The sequence below is a fragment of the Cibotium barometz genome, chromosome 10, assembly GCF_041138505.1.
Source record: "Cibotium barometz isolate CiBa-2024 chromosome 10, ASM4113850v1, whole genome shotgun sequence".
NCBI lineage: Eukaryota > Viridiplantae > Streptophyta > Polypodiopsida > Cyatheales > Cibotiaceae > Cibotium > Cibotium barometz.
The window spans coordinates 46196227-46203726 of NC_141055.1; the positions used below are offsets into that span (position 1 = coordinate 46196227).

A 7500-nucleotide genomic window follows, 5' to 3' on the forward strand; every position below is an offset into this window, starting at 1 on the left:
CTTTTCACTTTTGGTGGCTTGGTCCTCTTCTTGGCGATGAAAGATTCCCATTGCTTGAAGAAAAAGAAAAATGTACCACGTGTAAAGATCGTTATCCCTCGTAGGAGAGAGATATAACCTTCGCTCTGATACCGCTAGAATAGGCCTTCATAAGAGCTGTGGCACGGGTGCTTAGCTTATCTTCAACAAAACAACCATTTCACGCGTAAAATCTTGAGAAAATCTAAAAATAAACAAGAGAGAGAGAGAGGAGAGAGAAGACACCACACTAAGGGTCGAAATAGACTTGGGCCGAACCCCCCCCCCCCCTCCCTGAGTTATATTATTAGATAAAACTCCTTGGAGCAGTCTTGAGTACAATCATCAAATGTTCTTGACCTTGTGCTTGCCGGACACGAGAAGAGCTAGCATCACATGACCCTTCTTTATTGACTTCCAACGAGGGAGATTGTAGTTCACTACTATCACTAGCCATGTGGTCCATGATACCAATTTGAGAACAAATGGATTGAATCCATCCATACCCAATCCAAGTCGTAATAAGTGACGTGGTTCGTCCTTGAAGTCCGAACACTCCTCTTCTATGTATTGCCATGCCAGTGAATCCACAATAGGGACCCTCATCGTGTCATCGGTGGAACGATTGTGTGCATGCCACGTCATGAGTTTGGCAATAGACTTGCACCGAAACATGTGTTGAATGTGGAGTATGATAGGAAAATTCATCAACACCTTTTGAGGAATCATCGTACCTCGCAAATGACTTCGGTAACGAGAGCCACCACATTTTGGACATTGAGTTACATCTTTGTAAGCACCCCTTAATAGCACACAATCATTGACACATGTATGTATATGTTCATAATCCATGCTAAGTGCCGTCAATACTCTCCTAGCATGCGCCCTTGTGTTTGGCATCTTGTTGTTGCAGGAAGGAAGCATCTTTTTTATGAGCCTACAAAGGGTTTGAGAGAATTTTCAATATTATTTATAAAAGGTATGGTATGTCAAAATTGTAAATTGCTAGCCACAAACACTAGGACTCACCGAAAAGAGGCTTGTAACACTAGCATTGCTTCAACCATACATGGTTTGCAAGTTTAGTACTCCAAGGCCGCACGAAGGGTGGAGTAAGCATACTCCTCGTATATTGGAGTGCAAGCGGCTTATCGCAATTGATCTTCATCAAGTGTGGTTTCGGGCTCCTCCTCTCCTTTCTCAAAGAAGTCGTCAATCATCTCGTCCATGCCCAAATCTTCATCAGCTTCATGTGTAGAGCTAGAGAGCACTCGTCTTTTTACATGTCTCAACAATGAAAGAATAGCTGAATTTATAGTTCTTGCACAAAAGCACTTGACAAAAGCACTTTAAAACTCACTTATAGTCCAAAAGCATCTTTTTAATAATAAAAGCTCTTCTCTTTTTAGTATTTAAAAAGCTTTTTAATCTTTTTCTTTCCAAAAGCTAGTCGCATCATTCCAAGCCTATAAGGTGACCTTGCGCTACTATCCTGCCACATGTCAGTGCCACATCACCTTTTTTTACGTTTTTTCCCAAAAACCTTTTTTAAGAGATTTTTTTTTTAAATGCACAACCTAAATTTTGATGCTTCGGTGACATAATTGCAACAGGCCTTCGTAAGGGCTATGGCATGCGTACTTATCTTATCTTCAAGAAAACAACAATTTCACGCATAAAACCTTGAGAAAATCTGAAAGTAAACAAAAGAGAGACAGTAGAGAGAGAAGACACCACACTAGGGGTCGAAATAGCCTTAGGTCGACCCCTCCCCTTCGAGTTATATTAGATAAAACTCCTTGGAGTCGTTTTGAGTACAAGTTCTTAGAGCTAGAGAGCTCACTTGCTCGTCAGCGGCTCAGTGGGGTCTACCAGCCTCACTAGACACTGAGGGCCGCTCGGGGGGGGGGGGGGGGGGGGGGGGGGGGTGTTGAGGTGGGAATACTATCCAAGGCCCCATGGTGCCTTGGGGGTATGCTAGCCCGCGCCGAGAAATATGCATCTATATGGGGATGAGGTGCAAGGGACCGGCGTAGCGCGGACCCATGTTAGGCACACGTAGAAGCACTCACGCACCAGGTAGGCACGTTAGGCCTCCCACGTTGCGAGTGAGGTTCTGTGATGCCTAACATGGATCCTTTGGGGAATGTAAGGCTATGAGATATGCAACAGGATAGAGGAGATTTGAGAGAGGCTGGATTTTCACTCAGGATCAGCACCCTGGATGCAAGCCTTGGAGAAATTAGCAGTTTATTACAAGAGACAACGCAGTGCAGATTGGCTAGCTTCCGAGAGCAAGAGAGGAGCATTCGCCGGGGCCTAGCTTCCTTACAGCAGCTTCAGGAGAGTGCACTAGATAGCCCGTGGATTGAGGGTCAGTTGGTTGCAACCCATACAAAGCTCACATCCATAGAGGAGCGGAGGGCGGAGTATAGATACTACCATGCCACAGCCTCCTTTTGGAAACAAGTGGGAGACAGGATCACTAGGGATTGCTTTGAGATTGCAAGCCCACACAGCCGGAGAGATGGTATCCGCAGGTTGCGAGGCCAAGATGGATTTGTTGTTTAAGATGACCCCCCCCCCCCCTCCCCCGCCCCATGTGAGAACTATTGCCACAGATTTCTTCAGCCCTCATGGGTGCCCCCATATCTTCACAGGTGCTGCTGGATGCACATGAGCGGGTTTTGCGACATACAAGAGAGGTGGTTCCTCCCGCTCTCCAGACTTTCTTGTTGACTTGCTTCACAACAGAGGAGTTGGCAGAGGCTATGATGACACTACCTAGGGGCAAATGCCCAGGAGAGGATGGGCTTCCAGACTCCTGATTTCTCCGACACTCGGATCTCATGGAAGGCGGCCTCAGAGCTGCCTTATTGAGATAATGATTCTGGGAGAGCCACACCCTTTTTCATCAGTGCCCACTTCGATATCCTCAAAAATCTTCGAAGAAACCTGCAGTTTCTCCTTAGCCTCCTCCTGTGGGCATAAGGACATTCTTTTCATTCCGCAATCCTCACATTTTCCCATTACATATTGTGCATGTGGAAGGTGGCTCCAGTAGGTCTCGAACATAATACAGACTCCCAAAGACCCGTAATACTCTTGTATGCATGCTGGGAAGATTCGCACAACTGAGTGTGCCTGTCTGACAGGCACATATTGAACATGTACAAGTGCACATTGGTGCATGAAGACCAAATACGTGATGCTGCATTCGATTCACCGCATCCTTAAGAAAGGCCATCTGAACATGCATGATGCAACATGTATACCTATCCTTCAATCTATGCACAAAAAATGGCTTGAGGTATTCAAATGAGCATTATAGTATTTTGAGATCTGGGTACACATCCTTAAATCTGCGAAAGATCTTGACCTGCAATGGTATATATATAGTAATATGCAACTCAATTCATCCATCAAATTATGGTTGGAAACCTCCCACGTGCCAGAAGGTAGTCAGCAATTTAAGGAAACCACATCTAGCCACATCAATCCTCAACCCACTAGTCAATAAAGATTGAGGAGGATGAGAAGTTATTAGACATTGAGTCCATGGAGGCTGAGCTTGGATCTTGAGAGGCTTGGGTCTTCACAAGGTGAGCTAGAGCCTTGAGAGGTGAGCTAGAGCCTTGAGGCCCCAAGATCAAAGGACCCATTTGATTTTTCAATGCTCGGTGCCCAAAAGAAGCAACAACAATATACTAACAACAAGATACTCCACCCGATTCCAAATATCCTATGGGAATAGGCAATCAAGATGCCCACAGTGCATCAAGACATTCATGAATGATTTTCATATGGGGATCACAAAAATTACAATCGCATCTTGGAAACCACAAAATGAAAAAAATTAGAGGAGTGTAGGTTGCAGAAAAGGCAATTGATGGCCTAAGGCTATGGAGAAGCATTCTAGACAACATTTTCACTTTTTGGGAGGCGACCACTTCGGCCAAGATGGATCAACAGGATCTTATTGTTCCCTTTCTTTGATTTCGATGACAGAGTAGATTGGGGCTTTCTAGAGGGAACGATGTGCAGGATGGCATTTCCGGAGGAGTGGATCTAACATGTTTCTAGACACTAATCGGCTTCACACAGCTAGGTTCTCATTTAGTTAGCCAGAGGCAACAAACTTCCGCTTTCTCGCTCAGTCCGGCAGGGCTGCCCACTAGCACCTTACCTCTTTCTGTTTGTAGCCAAGGCCATGAGTAGTTTTCTCTCCAGCCAAGAGACCGGGCTCCAAGGACGGCGTCTTCTCAGCCATGCACAGGAGGAGCTGCCTCATTCCGAGTTTGCCAATGACACAGCAGCATACCTAACTGGAGACGAGGGGAACCTCCAGAGATTCGCCGAGGCGGTAGAGATCTCCTGTTGTGCATCCGAAGCGCAAATCGATTGGCACAAGTCGTGTGGATTTTGGGTTGGCTCATCGCCCGCCCCGACTTGGTGTCCAGTTGAGGCTTTTCAATGGATCCCGAGGGGCACTCCAGTTCATTATCTTGGATGCCAGGTGGGCATCGTTATCTCCCCTGAGCAACAACTAGTCCCTCTTCTTCTAAGCATTCGAAGCAGTTGCTATATTGGAGTTCAGCCAAGCTTTCTTTAGTTGACCGGGTTGTGGTGGCGAACCAGGTTCTTGCCACCATGTGGTACATCACCTCCTACTAGGCCGTCTCCCGGGCTTGCTTTGGTCAGGTTCAGCTGAATTTATAGTTCTTGAATAAACATGTACGTATTTGCATCTATATGCATGTCTATAATTAAATACATATTATGCATCATGAGTTGTTTGTTTATGTATATGTGCATGTATATGCATATGAATATTTGTTACTCCATATACATGGATATCTATATGCTTGACTAAATGTATATATATACACAATCTCAAACACACACACACACACATAAACAATTTGAGAAGCAACTTATGACATCATACACACTCAATCTATGCCATTCTCCATGCAAGACTTTGAAATAATGAAAAATAAACAAATATATATATGGTAGATCGAAAATTATAAACCTTGTCTCGCATGTGCTTTAGTGACATTACATCAACTTCCTTCTCAGTACCCGGGGGTGTGCGTTTTCTCTCCTCATTTTTTCTTGGAGTTGCATTTTTATTTAGCTCATCTATTGCTGAGTCCTTCTACAGAAAGGGTAGTAGCAAGGCAGTTGGGTTAATCTACCATGTCAATTAAATCAAATCAAATCAATTAAGCCATGTAAGCACTAAAATTGTGATTTTTTCCTCGAAAAGATTGCAACCCAAACACTTGTTTTACATGCTAATTTTCAAAAAAATGCTTATACATACATACATACATGTGTGTGTGTGTGTGTGTGTGTGTGTGTGTGTGTACATCTCTCTCTCCCATCTATTGCTGCACAGCATATTATGAGATTCGAGGGTGCTACCATTGCCTTTTCAGAGAGGGATTTGGACCACTGGCTAGAGTCATGGACTATTGTGATCAGCGATGCTTGGGTTTTTATCTCCTGGAGATCCGCAGGCTCAGAGAGTCCATTATCAGGAGCAGACGCCCGACTGGCAGGGAGTCCACATAGAGATAGATTACTAACTTCTTTAGAGGGACTACCTGGGAGGACACACAGCTGACAGCCCACCAGCAGTGTGCACCCCGTGGGACTCTAGTTGAGAGAGCTATCCAGTTGAGCAGATCCAGACGCCCAAGGGTTCGCGGATCCTCACATCGGAGACGGTGCCTACATTGGAGGATTCAGAGCATCATTGCGAGGCATCGGGCTCGTCCGACCAGGCATCTCACTATGGCAGATATCCAGGCCATCCGGCACAGACCCATGCTAGAGCTCCTAGGATGATTACGACTCCAGCCATATACTGTTGTACTCACTCTCACTTTTGTACTCCCCCATATTCATGTATTCATGTATCCATGTACTCATGTACCCCATTTTGACTAGTAGCATTAGCTTCCCACTCTCCCTAGTTGCTGCTTCCGGATGCTCCCTACTGATGTATTGTAGGGCTAAATACTTACCTTCAGTTCTTTCTTTTCTTTTCCAGACAGTGTATCAGATGTCACATGGTTGTAACTTTGGTCTCATAGGTCACTTTGGCCTTTTGAGACGTTAATATAACATTTCATTTCATTTCTCTCACCTCGCTTCTACGACCTCTCCATTCTAGACAGCCCCATGGCGGAGATACTTGATCTAAGGAGAGGGGAACACTTCAACTGATCAGCATACATGGATCTACCTGATATACATTTTTCAGTATTTTCTACTCAATATCATCTCGGAGTCTTACAGTTCTGTTCTTATAACTCTAGGACAATCAGTTTAGAGTACTTTTTAGTCTCATTTATTTGTTCTCTTTGATGAGACACCAACTTCAAATGTGCTCTCAGTTTTGGTCTCATAGGCCATCATGGCCTCTTAGAGACGTTAATATATCATTTCATTTCATTTCTCTCTCTCTATACCACGAGACATAGCTGAGGGAGACGTCTCAGCCATACTCATCAGCCCCATGCTTGATATTTTGGAGAGTGGTATTAAATCTACTCGGAGCTGATGTTGCTCTCATGTTTCTATGTTCTTAGTATTCCATGATGAGTTTCCATGGACAGTTTTGTATCACCCCAAAGAGAGAGCAATGTTTATGTTTTCTTTCTGTTTTATTTTCCATTCCATGATGAGATATGCCATGGACATTATTGTATCACTTTGGTCTCATAGGCCCATTCGGTCTTTAGTAGACACTTAATCTCTCTCTCTCTCTCTCTCTCTCTCTCTCTCTCTCTCTCTCTCTCTATATATATATATATATATATATATATATGTGTGTGTGTGTGTGTGTGTGTGTGTGTGTGTGTATGTGTATAGATGTATATATACATCTATATACATCTATATATATGTATATATACATATATATATATATGTATATATACATGTATATATATATCTACATATACATGTATATATATATCTACATATACATGTATATATACATGTACATATACATGTATATATACATGTACATGTATATATACATGTAGATATACATGTACATGTATATATACACGTGTATATATATACACGTGTATATATATATATACATGTATAAACATCTATATACATGTATATATACATGTATATATATATACACGTGTATATATATATACATGTATATATACATGTATATATATGTATATATACATGTATATATATATGTATATATACATGTATATATATATATATATAAATATCTACATATACATGTATATATACATGTACATGTGTATATACATGTATATGTACATGTATATATACATGTCATATACATGTGTATTTATATGTACATGTATATGTACATGTATATATACATATATATGTATATATATATATACATATATATGTATATCTATATACGTGTACATGTACACGTACATGTACATATATATACATGTACACGTACAT

The 7500-nt window shown here is 42.3% G+C and overlaps 1 protein-coding gene across 3 annotated transcripts in view; it reads right to left on the reverse strand.

The window, feature by feature from the left end:
- LOC147634972 (uncharacterized) overlaps positions 1 to 7500 on the reverse strand; it is a 186732-nt gene that overhangs the window by 135702 nt on the left and 43530 nt on the right. For 2 of the 3 annotated variants that reach the window (XM_086804235.1, XM_086804233.1), the window contains exon 3: positions 5054 to 5179. The gene's annotated coding sequence lies outside the window, so the exon portion shown is untranslated. Of the gene's footprint in view, positions 1 to 5053; positions 5181 to 7500 lie in introns of those variants that run through there. The other variant, XM_086804234.1, reaches the window with a different exon arrangement.